Genomic DNA, 15034 nt, shown 5'->3' on the forward strand with positions numbered 1-15034 from the left:
CAACACCTGAAACCTTCGTGGGTTACCTGTTCCGGCGTACAAAACACAGAGACACGGGACACTTCCTGCGGCGTCAAAGATCAGCATTTATTACTGCAGGGATACAGAAGTCCCAAGAAGTACACAGCGTGTAGGTTCTGGGAGACTGCTTCAAATTGCCAAAGTGGATCGCTCCTTTTATACACATTTTCGTCATTGCACAACATGGCAGACAAAAGGTTACAACTCAGTTCCCACAGTAAACTTCAAAAGGGTTGCATTCATGTTTCCAGAAGCCCGGAACATAATTACAGCAGCGTTGCCGGTTCCCAACTGTAAAAGCACATTATCCCCACATTGAGCACATTCCATTCTGACTGTAAACGAATTAGGAGAAGAGACAGAAACAGATGCAGGGGGAAAACAAGGACGCACAACAGATTGAAAAAGAGTGTAGAGAGCAATATCGGAAACTTGATTGCAGGATCAAAGGACTCGTGCCTAATGCATGCATGACTGAAACAATAGACTAGCACGGCAAGATGAGCCTCGAGCGGAGCCATCCGCCCTTGCCGTGTCGTCCCCCTCACCATAAAGACACCTTCAAAGGAACACGTGTCCTCCGCGAAGGCTTGGGAATCCCAGGGTCACGAAGCGGACAGTGTCCGTTCGTGGACTACTTGAGGGCAAGAGACAAAATGGATGCCGCATCTAAAATGGAACCCGAAGGTTCAGATGGACACACCCGCGAATGAGACGAACCATACATAGTAGCGTAGCGAAAACGCGTACACCCACTAAACTCGTCATTTGCGGTTCGTAGATACCAAACTCGTCCATATTCGAGCAACTCAAAATTGTCGTTACGAGCCTCACGGAACCTCAGACGCTCCTTTTGCCCTCATGTAGGCAAGCACTAGTCGAGATCAGAGTCAATTTCTATATTCCTCAAATCGTTCAGTTGTTGCTGGAACAGCATTCTATCCATCAACGTCTCTTTGGTAACAGATGGCCGTCTTATACACGTTGTAGCACAAAGGCCACATAAGGCAGGACAACACTGCACACAAAGACAACACGTGAACAGAAACGTTACAACAACCCCTATGATCATCAGAATCTTCCAACCCCAAGTTGAGATCAGGCCCCAAAACCATCCTAGAAATGTCCAATTACCCTCGTCCACGTGTATGGACTCGGAAATCTTATGCAACTTCGAGATGGCTTGATAAACAGTTGGAGCGTTGTTAGGGATGAAAATGCAACAGCTCGAATGGATCACCTTGCACACACCACCTCTATCTGCAAGAACAACATCTAGAACCATACGGTTCTGCAACGTCATAAGTCTATCCGCCTGGAGTTCCGCTGTTAAATTACCAAGGGCACTTGCAGTTATGTTAGCAGTCAATTCCACCACACGAGTCAACTGTCTCAGGTTCCTACTATTAACCATAGGTCCCCAAAACGGCAAGAAACCCTTAAAGAAATCTCCTGCTTCTTGACCGGCTGTGTCCTCTTCGCTAATAACGCCTCTCACAACTCTAGTCTTGTGATAATCTGAGGCAACCGTAAAAGTCGGTGGCAAAAGATTCGCAATATAACAGGTACCCGAGAAGTCACGGGGCAACCATGTATATGCACGTTCATAACATACAAAATAGGTACCCTTGGCAGTCAGGAAAACAGGTGAAGAGAGCATCGGTAGAACATATGTATCAGTGCAAGCACTCTTCCCAAGCTGGGCTCTCTGATTTCGACCAAGACCTTTCAAGCAGAAGTTACCGAGGTGGGGCACGACCCATATTGGAGACGAGCTCCTGAGTTGTCTATCACTCACTGACACACTATACTCAGCATCACTCAGATCTTTATATGATTGCACCTCTTCATCTGGAATAAGTGAGGCATCAAAAATATCCCTATCTAAGTCAGCGATAGCTATCGCCAAAGGCTTGTGGTACGGACCAGAACCAGAGTTTGCGGAACGTGGCTCTCGACTGGGGTAGGAATCTAGTGCACTACGGAACATAGTTTGGAATGCTCGAACTGAGCCCTGGGAGCTGTAAGGAAGAACCAAATACGGAATACCCCTATCCATGGTATGTGGCATTAACCCACACACCCAACAGTTGGTAGTATTCATCACCAACTGATGCTGATGTAGGAGTTGAACGAAAGAGTTTTTCATGAATTCCGCACGTCTAACCTGTTCATGTTGGGGCAGAGGATGAAAGGAATGTGGGGAAACAGTGGTAACAGAACTCAGTTTAGGAGAAAAGGTAGGTGAAATGGCAGGCAATAACAACTGTATTCCAAAATACACTCCCCCCACCAATAGCATAGAAACCGTCAGAAACAGCAGGAATACCTGAAACAAAAAATATTTTGTTCGTGCAATCCTATACAATTTTGATCTTTGCGCCGACATCCTTTCTACTTCCAACAGCTCGGAGAACGCCATCCTCTAAAAACCGTCCGTGACGTCCTTGACGCACTTCGTTCTGAGTAGCGATTACCAATTCCCAGGGGTACCCAGGAATCGACAAAAAGTAACCGACCTAGTGTCAGGAACCTGCTAAACAGAAAGAAGTACCTGCACGGCCCTACGGTCAACCCGGATGATAGGTTTTCTTAAACAAACATCCAATTTAATACAAAAGTCTCTTAGCTGTCAAAAGTACACATGAAAAGGAACTTGAAAATCAGTAAAGAATGCAATTGTTCTTGATGTTCGTGGCAACAGTAAAGGACAACATAAGTTCAAAAAAATTCATTAGTCTTTGTCATGTGAACGAAGAAAATATCGACTTCTTCCAGGTCGAGTCTGCTCTTCAAATAATTGTTCAGATTGCGAAACAGTGTTCAGTCGATCAGATGACAATTCAGGCCCTGAGTTCTCCAAAACTGATGACTCAACAGATGTGTCTGGCTGCAATGAATTGTTTCCTACAGGTTGAGCATCACTAAACGGCACGAAACATAGAGGGGTCTCGGTTTCCGTCGCCGCAATACCAGTTCTCACCCAATTATCTGCTGGTAAAGGGATCGGAACCTTTTTGGTATGGGTGGCATGCACCCAGTTCTTTCTGCCTTCCAACCGAACTGCAGTCCTTGTAGCCAGCAATACTTGGAAGGGACCCACAAATCTCGGCTCCAAGTTGCGTTTTCTGCCGAAATTTCGGGTGACAACCCAGTCACCTGGTTGGAGCCGATGTCCAGGACCCTTTGTCTGTGCCGGTAGAGCTTCAAAAACCTGTTGATGAATTAACCTTAGTTTAGCAGTCAGATCATGAAGATAATCGATTAACATTGGATACTCAAGACTAATAAAGGCCTTAGGCTTCGGGACTCCCCAAATGTTCGCAGGGCGGCCGAACACAATCTCATATGGGCTAAGCCCTACTCGAGAGTGCACAGTCGCCCTGGTCGATAAGAGAGCCAGCGGCAAGGCATCAGGCCATGACAAACCAGTCGTAGCTTGTATCTTCGCAAGTTTCAGTTTCAGAGTACCATTTTACCCTTCAACCAAACCCGCTGCCTGGGGATGATTGGCGCTATGGAATTTTTGTCGAATACCAAGGCCCTTACACACACTCTGCATCACGCTACCCACAAACTCACTTCCGTTATCTGACCACACATACCGAGGAAAGTATTCCTTCAGTAGGACTTTCGCTGTGGACAGGGCAGTATTATCCTTAAGAGGATAGGCCTCGATCCATCTGGAGAACGCACAAACCACAACTAAAACATACTTCAGGTTATTGCATCTCTCCATATGGATGAAGTCCAGTTGGATAACCTCAAAGGGACATGTAGGAGGAGCAAAATGGCCGGGTGGAGTGGGGGTGCCCTTGCCAGGATTATGCATCAAACACACCATACAAATCTTAACCACTCTTTCAGCACATTTAGCAATACCATCATTCTTCCATACAGGGGACAATAACTTACATATACCTTTTGCGCTAATATGTGACAAGCCGTGAGCCATAGTCACAACGGCTAGCACATACGCATCCGGTAACATCCACCTCTGACCTTCCGACAAGTCAACCCAACACCCATGCGTGTCTAACTTTCCCGTGCTTTCTTTCCACTTGGTCTTCTCAGTTTCAGTGGCCTCATTCTGAATTGCTTTCACGCTCTCAACAGTGTCTTCACACATACCAGTCTCCGTCGGCCACCTCACTGAACTCATAACATACATTCGAGTCGCAAGATTCCTAGCCGTTTCCTTAGCAATCTCATCCGCAAATGCATTACCGCGACCAACATCATCCGTAACCTTTCGATGCGCACTACATTTAATGATTGCCACCTGTTTAGGCAATGTAAGTGCGTCCAAAAGATCGTTCACGAGCTGTCCGTGTTGGATCTTCGTACCATGCGATGTCATAAATCCTCTTTCTCTCCACAATCGACCAAAGCTATGCGCAACGCCAAACGCATATTGACTATCAGTAAACACGTTCACTCGCTTTCCCTTAGACAAAACACACGCTCTTGTCAACGCAATCAACTCTGCCGCTTGTGCTGAATTCTGACTCAATCTTGCGGTTTCCACAACCGTACTCAACGTCACTACAGCATATGCAGTCGTCACATCACCATTCGACAACTTAAAACATGAACCATCAACATACAAAGTGCCATCGGGGTGTATCAATGGAGTGTTTTTCAGGTCCACACGACCCTTCGTTTCTTCCTCAGTTCGTAAATAACAATCATGTGGTGGTACATCATTTGATTCCACATTAGTCGGCAACAATGTCGCCGGATTCAGCACATTACAACGCTTGATCTGTATATGACTTGCCAAAAGCGTTAACTCATAACCGGACAACCTTGCACTTGTCAGATGTTGAGTTTTTGTACGATTCAGGAGAGTGTCAACTGCGTGCGGAACCATCACTGTGAGCATATTATCCATGACCAAACCTGCGGACTGTCGAATAGACACCGCAGCTGCCGCTGTCGCTCTCAAGCAACTCGGCAATGCTCTAGCTACCGGGTCTAAGGTCAAGGAAAAATATGCACATGGACGCTGCTTACTACCAAACTGTTGTGTCAAAACACTCAACGCACAACCTTCTCTCTCTTGAACGTATAGTGTAAATGATTTACTGTAATCAGGAGTACCTAACACAGGAGCCGAACACAACGCATCACGCAGTTCAGAAAAACTTCTCTGACATTCTTCTGTCCACGGCAAAGGAGTGGAAACATCCTTGCACGTGAGAGCTATCAACGGCTTCGCTAACAGTGAAAAGTTCGGGATCCACTGTCTGCAATATGACGTGATACCTAGAAAGGCACGCACATCTCTCTGAGTTGTTGGCACAGTCATTCGAGCGATCGCTGCAATTCTTTCTGGGGTCAACCTTCTTCCCTCCTTTGACAATAAGTGACCGAGATAGGTTACTTCTTGACAACAATATTGTAGTTTAGAAGGAGACACTTTATGATGTAAGTCACAGAGATGCTGTAACAGTGATACTGTAGCAGTTTTGCAAATCTGTTCAGTGTCAGCAGCTACCAACAGATCATCAACGTACTGAATCAAGGCCGCACCAGCCGGTAACACAAACGCATCAAGTTGACTCTTGAGAGCTTGGCTGTAGATCGATGGACTCTCACAGTAGCCCTGAGGTGCGCGTTTAAACCTGAAGCTACGACCACCTAAGGAGAAACCAAATAGGTCTCTGCTTTCCTCAGCAATTGGAATGTTAAAGAAAGCATTCTTCAAATCGATGACCGAGAACCATGATGCAGAAGCTGGAATCAGAGTCAGCAAAGCTGTAATGTCAGGCACCACGGGAAACTGCGGAATCACAATTTTATTTACCTCTCTTAGATCAATAACAAAACGATACACGGGAGGCTTGGATGGATCAGTTTGTTTCAAAATAGGCAACACAGGACTATTACACACATTACCCCGAGTTTCTTCGATAACATCTTTGTCGATCAAATCATAAATAATCGCTAATAGCGCTCGTTCACCATCAAGAGAGATACAATACTGGGGAATGCGTGGTAAGCGCACGTTTGATTTCAATTGAACAACATAAGGTGGTATGTCCAGCAGGCCCACGTCATTGGGACCTGTCGCCCACAAACACTCAGGGAGAGAACTCAATTCCGGGGGGAATTTATCAGTTGACAAATACATTGGAGAGATCACTCTCTGACCCAACATAAGCTCCACTCCCGCAGGAGAACAGTACAAAGTCGCATGTAACCGCTTCAGCAAATCCAGGCCCAAAAGATTCTCACCACAACCAGTAGTTAAAATCAACGGAGCTTCTAACTCACGAGACCCAATTGTAAGGGGCAATGGGCTAGAAACTGGATTGCTAACGGGGGCGCCAGAGAATCCAACGGAAACATTCGTTAAGCCAGACAAAGGTGCGCCAGGGAGTTTCGAATACATGATGGAACTTTTCGCTGCACCAGTGTCCAACAGAAAAGGCTCAACTACACCCAATGTTGCAACTGCGACATAAGGCCCTTTCTGATCAACCGGAACTGATACTACTCCCTCTCTTTGTCTATGGCTGTCCTAGTAATTACCGTCAGCATCAACATCATGCTCAACATAATAATCATCCACATGATACTGTGCATATTTACCAAATGATGAATCACGCCGATCAAAACAATTTTGCGAATCCGATGAAGTAATAAAACGCTCATTCTGATTCTGAGTAACACCGCTACCTCTACCACGTGACGCTTGTTGAGGACCACTACGTCCTCCTCGAGCCGAAACCCCATTGTTTCGGTCACGCAAAACCGGACAATTAAACTACAGATGGCCCTCACCCCTACAATATGCACATTGATTATACCCCAGCATAGGTCGTGGTGTGGAGGAGTCAGTACGCGACTGCGACCTAGAAAACTGTGTTTGTAATCGATTTTGCTGTTGCGAGACATTTTGAGTCGAGCGCGGAGGATACGCTTGCTGCAATAAGACCTTAGTTTTAAGATCCTTCGTTTTCCTATCTGCACGTTCGCTTTCTTCTTTCTCTCTTTTTTCGTAATATTGGGCCGTGGGTAATATTTGAGCAGTGGTAGAAACAGCCCACGAACTTTCAGAATTCTTTAATTTGTTGGTTAGTTCAGGCAACAAATTCGATACGAACTTGTCAACAAACAATCGCTGACCTCCCTCAGTGCTCATATCCTGACCACTGTGATCAATGAATGCCTCCTCAAATCTCGTAAAGAAATCGGAGACACTCTCGCCCTTCTTTTGTTTGCACGCAGACAATTTGTCCCAGTTAACTCTTATTGCTGGTATAAGCGTCTTCATAAGTGTGATTATCCTCTGGGGCAGATTTTCAATGATCTGTTCAGGTTTAGCCCTACCAACTTGTCGTCCATCGGCCGTCGCAAGAGCAGCCCAATCATCGCCTAACTCAGCTACGTGATTCTCTTGACGGATTTTCGCCCAAATCGGTTGAGGTACTACATTACCGAACAACATGTCGATATCGGCGAGATTCATAACAGTAGCATCCACTAGTTGGGATAACTCCTTATAATAACCCGTTGGATTTTTGCGGGGGTCAGGCAAAGTTTGCTTTATCTGTAGAACTTCCGATCGTTTCCATGGGAGGTGTATCCAAACTCTCTGAAAGTGTGGCAGAATAACAGGATTGGCAGCAGGATCACCTGGCATCCAAACTGGGGGAACTTCCCGCATAGGATACTGACCAGGTTGTGCCACCCGCTCCTCAGTGTCGTCCTTAAACAAAGCTCGAGGTTGTACTGTAGATCGAAAAGATAACAAACGCTCTAAAGCACGTCGAACATTACCACCCACAATCATACTATTCGAAAACTGATTCTGAAGGTCAGTCATCTCGGACGGTACATCATCTACCGCATCAGTATCCCACTCGTCTCTCAAAGATTTACACATCTCCTCGAACACGAATCTTTGGGTGGGCTCATTAAACTGAGAAAACGTCTCAAAAACTATACGCGAAGTGTACTTCGCGGGATGCCTAATCCATTTACGCGCCATTCTCACTAACGACTCACTTTCTCTACCATCAGGAATTTGACTATGCCTCTGGGAGACATCAGAAAGATCGGACCCAAGTATCGGTCCAAAAAGTGGAGAATAGAGATTAGCGACAGCATTAAATATACAACTACGAACAGAAGGGGAAGAAGAGGGAAGCACAGAAGCAACAACATTAGGAGTAAACGTTGAAGTAGGTGCAGTGGTCGGGATTGCAGGAGTAGTAGTAGCAATAGGCTGAGGATGTACCGGCAAAGGAGCAGTAGGAAGAAGAGCAGGTAAAGGAGGAGGAACAACTTGCGGCACAAGGGGGTTCGGAAGTACTGGAGGAACAACAGGCTGACCAGCAGCCGCCAGAACAACAGGCTGAGGACCTACAGGGATCACAGGAACCATAGTATCTTGTGCATAGGGAGGCGGTGACTTCAATAAATAAGACAATAAAGGATCCTCTACCGCTTCTTCTCCTATCTTATCAGAGCTAGACGGTAGAACCGAATAACATTTATCCACTGCCATATGATGCAGTCTAGTAAAAACTTCCTGTTCCTTCTCGTCTTTGTCCCGCTGATACTGTTCTGCATATCGCATTACCGTAATAACACCTTCTCTCTTATTTTTCTTAATCTGTTTGATTTCTTTCTGCTTGGCCTCTTTACGCCATAACCAAAAGGAATCCAACATGGCTGGCCTAGCTTTCTTTTTAAACAATTTAGCTTCAAGATTATCTAATATTGCAGTTTCGAATCTACCATGTGGTGGCCAACTAAGAACACCATCATTTTTAGTGTAACAAATCCAATATTCATTATATACGATAGGACCTATACCATGGCGACTATAGAGCTCATAAATTGGAGTTCCAACCGGAGGTATCGGACATGAATCCTCCAGCCGGGAATCCGTGCTGCAACATTTAAGGAAACCAAACAAAGTACTACGGCCAGGCATCGTGCACACTAACCGAGTTTCCAAACTTCAAGGGCTATCGAATTACGATGTCCTCGCAAAAAAATGCAAGACCCTCGGTTTTTGGCAATTGCAACTGTCAAATAAAAAACCCCAACGACCAAGAATCAACGACTAAGAACCACAAATGCAATGGACGCATGCAAACAACCAAGTTTACAAAAATACAAAGTAACCGCGCTTGGACGCCCTCGGGCAGCAATTCGCGCTTTACAAATACACTTCCAATTCTAATTCCAATTCCAACCGTCCCAACAAGGAACTACAAAACCAGGGACTCTGAGAGCGACCCACAAATACTTAACTGAAAGAACAATGGCGTCACCAGGAAGGCCCGTCTATCATCTCGCCGTACAAAGGACTACGCCAGGCGCCAAAACAGGTCGACAGTCAGGGCATCAGTCCGTCGCAGCCGTCAGGAGGCGGGAATCTTCGCGGGAAAAGTCTTCGTACCACTTATTTCGACAACTAGATCGATGAAGCGGGGTGCACCTTCCCTCGGAGATTTCACACGAAGTTCCTCACGATCGTCGGGCTTTGGACCGGTACCGCTGATGTCGCCCCACGTTGGGTGCCAACTGAAGGACTGGGCTATTCTAAGGCCCAGCGGTGCCAGGGGACAACACCTGAAACCTTCGTGGGTTACCTGTTCCGGTGTACAAAACACAGAGACACGGGACACTTCCTGCGGCGTCAAAGATCAGCATTTATTACTGCAGGGATTCAGAAGTCACAAGAAGTACACAGCGTGTAGGTTCTGGAAGACTGCTTCAAATTGCCAAAGTGGATCGCTCCTTTTATACACATTTTCGTCATTGCACAACATGGCAGACAAAAGGTTACAACTCAGTTCCCACAGTAAACTTCAAAAGGGTCGCATTCATGTTTCCAGAAGCCCGGAACATAATTACAGCAGCGTTGCCGGTTCCCAACTGTAAAAGCAGATTATCCCCACATTAAGCACATTCCATTCTGACTGTAAAAGAATTAGGAGAAGAGACAGAAACAGATGCAGGGGAAAAACAAGGACGCACAACAGATTGAAAAAGAGTGTAGAGAGCAATGTCGGAAACTTGATTGCAGGATCAAAGGACTCATGCCTAATGCATGCATGACTGAAACAATAGACTAGCACGGCAAGATGAGCCTCGAGCGGAGCCATCCGCCCTTGCCGTGTCGTCCCCCTCACCATAAAGACACCTTCAAAGGAACACGTGTCCTCCGCGAAGGCTTGGGAATCCCAGGGTCACGAAGCGGACAGTGTCCGTTCGCGGACTACTTGAGGGCAAGAGACAAAATGGATGCCACATCTAAAATGGAACCCGAAGGTTCAGATGGACACACCCGCGAATGAGACGAACCATACATAGTAGCGTAGCGAAAACGCGTACACCCACTAAACTCGTCATTTACGGTTCGTAGATACCAAACTCGTCCATATTCGAGCAACTCAAAATTGTCGTTACGAGCCTCACGGAACCTCAGGTGCAAGAAGAGTTCTGCCAGGTCCTTGGGTCGTGTCTCCAGGGTAGAGACAGGCTGAGCGCAGGACAAGCGCTGTGATACCCCCTTCATCATGGTGAAGTCACGCTAAGACCTGGAGGAATGAGAGTGGACAGCTGAGGGAAAGAAGTGCTCTCCCTCTCCCTGCAGATAGAGGCCCAGAGAGGTCTCCCCGTATTCAGCTGGCCAGCAGATCTGCAGGGGGCTAGTTGGAAGCTCCGTGTCTGCAGAAGGGACCAGCTGTGGGGAGAGCCCTCATTTTGGGACAAGAGCATTGCAAGGATGTCCAGGACGAGCCCCAGAAGTTAAGGCCAGACGTCCTGATGGTCGCCCCTATGTTTAGGTGGGGCCTAATTTAACTAGGGAGTTTTCCTAATATGTTTATGCCATACTGACATGGTTATGGTCTTGCTAAAGGGGCTATGCATAATGTGCTTAGACTATGGTGGTAATGTGTGCACCTAGTAAGTGATTAACATTCACTGCTGACGATGGTGGGCAGGATGGGTTATGGTGATGTACCACACTACTGTTGATAATGTTTTAAATACTATGCTATGTTATGCATACTATACTGTGTTATGCCTAACGCCTGGTGCATTTATAAGGTGGGCCTGATGTGATTAGGATATATGCCTAATGTGTTTATGCTAAGGGCCCTATTGCCAGTAGTTACTGCTTGTTTTCACTACCTGTGAGTTGTGATATGGTGACAGTGGCCCAATTGGCCCTGTAATATAAATAATCCCCTGTAAAGTCATACCCAGGGCCAGGTGGCACAGTTTATGTATTTGATTGCCTTCTAATGTGTTTTATGAGTAATACAAATGCTATGTTTATATAACCTTGTATGGAGTTTCAGCTTATACACACTCATAACTTTTTATTTACATATAATTTTTTTAAGCACATCCTAATTGACATATCTGTGAAATCTCATTCCTGTTGTCTAATTTGTTATGCAGATTCACTTAGAATGTCTTGTCAGTAAAAATCTCTAGTCAAAAATATAGCAATGAGGTTCCACTCTCAGTACAAAAGTAACAATAATAGCTACCCTTCCAACTGTGCTTTCGATGAAAATCCTGTACAGCACAAATCACAACCATCCTTTCATCTTTAATTTTGCTATACCACTTCTAAATAATCAGTTTTTTAAAACTTTCTAAGAATCCTGTGAAGAAGCCTAATTTGGCAGAGTGTTTAGTTGGATCCGCGGATCCTTGGTGGTGCTCAGTGCAGCCCCTGTGAAAATTCACAGCAGATCCGCGTACCTACATGGAAGCCAGTAAAAGCATTTAACAATGTACTATTAATGTTTTACTTTGTAAAAACGACTCCATTCAAACACAAATGCTCCCAAATAAGCAACGTTTCTACACCACTCTGCTGTTTAGTTTCACAGTACACTCATTTTTCTTCCCTTCCCCAGGCTCTTTTCGCACCTTTTCCATGGTGACCATGTTTGCAGCACTATCTAGCCATCAGTAGGTCAAACATTCACATTAGTGTTGTAAGCAGTATACTAGCTTCAAATGAAACTGTAGCAGGTGTGGTTGACTGGTTGTATTTGAAGCATATCCCTAACATATATATATTTTTTTCAAAGTCAATTATAGATGTTTTTATTTTGTTCCCCAGGTTACTATCTAGTATTACTTGCCTTCACATCTCCACCATCCAATCAAATATGCACTTTTATATTTTAGGTGCTGTATTCCATTTTAATTGCCTTTCAACTTCAAGTATGCCTCATTCACCTGCAGCCTTCTCCTCTGTGCTACTCTTCCTTCCCTCCAAAATGTTCACAGTGTGGATTGTGAGTCAACATTTTGTGTTTTGGGCCAGAGGGACTGTTAGAAAGAGTGGCATTGACGGGGACTTGGGTTTACCTAATGTAGACATTACTTGGGTTGGCCAGAGAGGGTTAAAGTACCATCAACTGCTACCTTTCATTGAAAGCATTGCGGATTGTCAACATCCAGATCATATGATTGTGCACTGAGGTGGCAATGACCTAGGCACAATTCGGAAGGTAGGACTGGAATTCCTAATGAAGGATACTTTTGGTAAATTAATGACACTTTTCCCCCATTATGCCTTGGTGTTCTCCAACATTTGTCAACACAAATGCAGGAAAGATGTTAATAAAACTGTTTCTCGATTCATCAGAGACCACATCATGGGCTTTAATTAGCACAACAATTTACACTTCGTTACAAGTGAAATACATGAAAAAGACCAAGAGTCCAATTCACAGGCAAAAGCAACAGGGTGCTCCTCAACAACTTAAAAGACTGTACTCTGTTCTGTTTGTAGTTATCAGCTACATGCCATAAAAACATAGGGCCTCATTTATGAAAAGTGACGCATCACTGCGTGAAAACAGTGATGCGTCACTTTTCACTGCGCCCTCCCTGCGACTCCAATGATGCGTCATATTTACAGTATGACGCATCATGTCGCAAGGAGTCACAGATACGTCAGTTTTTCTGACGTATCTGTAGGCGCAAAAGTGACGCATTGCTGGAGTGTATCACAAAAGTGACGCAACTCCAGCAATGTGTCCAGCCCCATGTGAAAGGGCCTGCGTCAGTCTTACGCCTGCTGTGAGGCAGGCGTAAGATATAGACGCATTTGCACCCTAGAAGTGGCGCAGTGAAATCTCGTAGATTTCACTGCGTCACATCTACGATGCTTACTTACGTGGGAACGCCCACCCTGCATACATTATACCTGACACAGGTATAATGTAGCGCAGGGGTTTACAAAGTGACGCATCTAGGTAGATGCGTCACTTTGTAAATATGGCGCATCATGGCGCATGTTTTATGCCACTGGTGCGTCACAAAAAGTGACGCACCGGTGTCGCAAAAGTGACGCAGGGGCTCATAAATGAGCCCCATAGGCTCTTTTCGGAGCCAACCCTATTCCCAAACACCAGTTTATTTTATTTTGAATAATTATTTCTAATTTCTCCATCAGATCTGCTGTGGATCATCCTCAGCCACTGAAGGGGTATGACAACTGTGTAGAGGTGGATCAGCAATGAATCCATGGATTCCTCCCCAACCAAAAGCAGACATTCAATACAAAACAACAACACATTTTGTACAGTGGGTATGTGAGTAAGTGTGTGAGTGGCTGAGACCCACACAGACATTTATATGCATACTCACAGACCCAGTACACTCACAGACCCACTAACAGATCCACACAGGAACTCACACACATACTCACATACCTACACAAACACTCACATACCCACTTCCACACTCGTAAAAGTTCAGAAAGAAGTGATCCGCACACCCTTATGTCCATAAAAACATTCAAGTGTCAGGCCCATATATTAGCCTATTGTCCAATCTATAATATTCACAATCAATACAATGATTATTGGACAGGAATTCAAGCAGTTCAGGTTTCCAAATCTATAGAAAAAGCAGAGTCCACCCCACTGTATTTCTTCAAAGATCCAATTTTTATTTTCTTGTGATGATAGATCCTCAAAAGCACAAACTGCCAACACGAGTTTCGTCCTCCCTTAGACTTTGTCATGGCTGCAATGCAAGATATATAATGCTATTGTAGTTACAGAGTAAGAGAAGAAGTTTCAAGCAAATAAATCAGATCTACATTCAGACTTAGACCCATTTACGAAAATGGTTTACTAAGAACAAGTCAAGACATCTTAATATGTTACAATATTTCGATAGATTTGAAATCAGACATTCTATCAAGACTTGTTCAAAATCATTAATTGAACATATTGTCAGAATCCTGAAGCTTAATGAGACATTTCTCATATTTGTTTACAATATCTAATGAAAAAGGTCTTCATAGATTAGTAGATAGTTCTGACGAAATAATCAAGTAGATTAAAAGCAAAGAACACCCAGACATTTTGTGAAAGAAAAGTATTATAAAGAGCGCCCTACATAACCCTAAATTACTAACAAGTGGTGTTAGTTACCATTTAAACCCCAAAGATTTGACGCAATTCAATAATAAAACACCTACCAAATAACGAGCTGATTCTTGATCAAATATAAATTCCACCAAGCAGCAAGGTATCCTAATATAAATTTCCTGAGGATAACCGCAAGTCTAAATAATAAGAAAAAAGATAATGATAATAATACATGATTTTTCAATGGTATTTCCCCAAATAGTCGATCACTCATTCTGATAAGATTTGGCTGAGGATATCATTATAATAATCATTGAAAGTATAGACTATAAACAAATCCTACATGACTATTTATAGTTGTAAAACCTATTGAATTTTCACCTTCTCTGTCAATTCAAGATGACAGTACTAAACAGATGGATGGATCCAAATTACTATAGTAAGCGCCACCTACTAATGAAAGTTGATATAAGAATGGCGGCGTCCTAAATCTCGTCTTTGAATTAATTGAGAGGAAACAGAAAAGCGCGGTCTAATACTAAAAGTAAGGCATGTCAGGAAACCGTCACAAAAGGAAGAAGCTAAAAATATCTTTGTTCGCATTATATCTTGATAAAAAAAACTTACTTTTT

Source organism: Triturus cristatus, chromosome 5_2, assembly GCF_964204655.1.
Source record: "Triturus cristatus chromosome 5_2, aTriCri1.1, whole genome shotgun sequence".
NCBI lineage: Eukaryota > Metazoa > Chordata > Amphibia > Caudata > Salamandridae > Triturus > Triturus cristatus.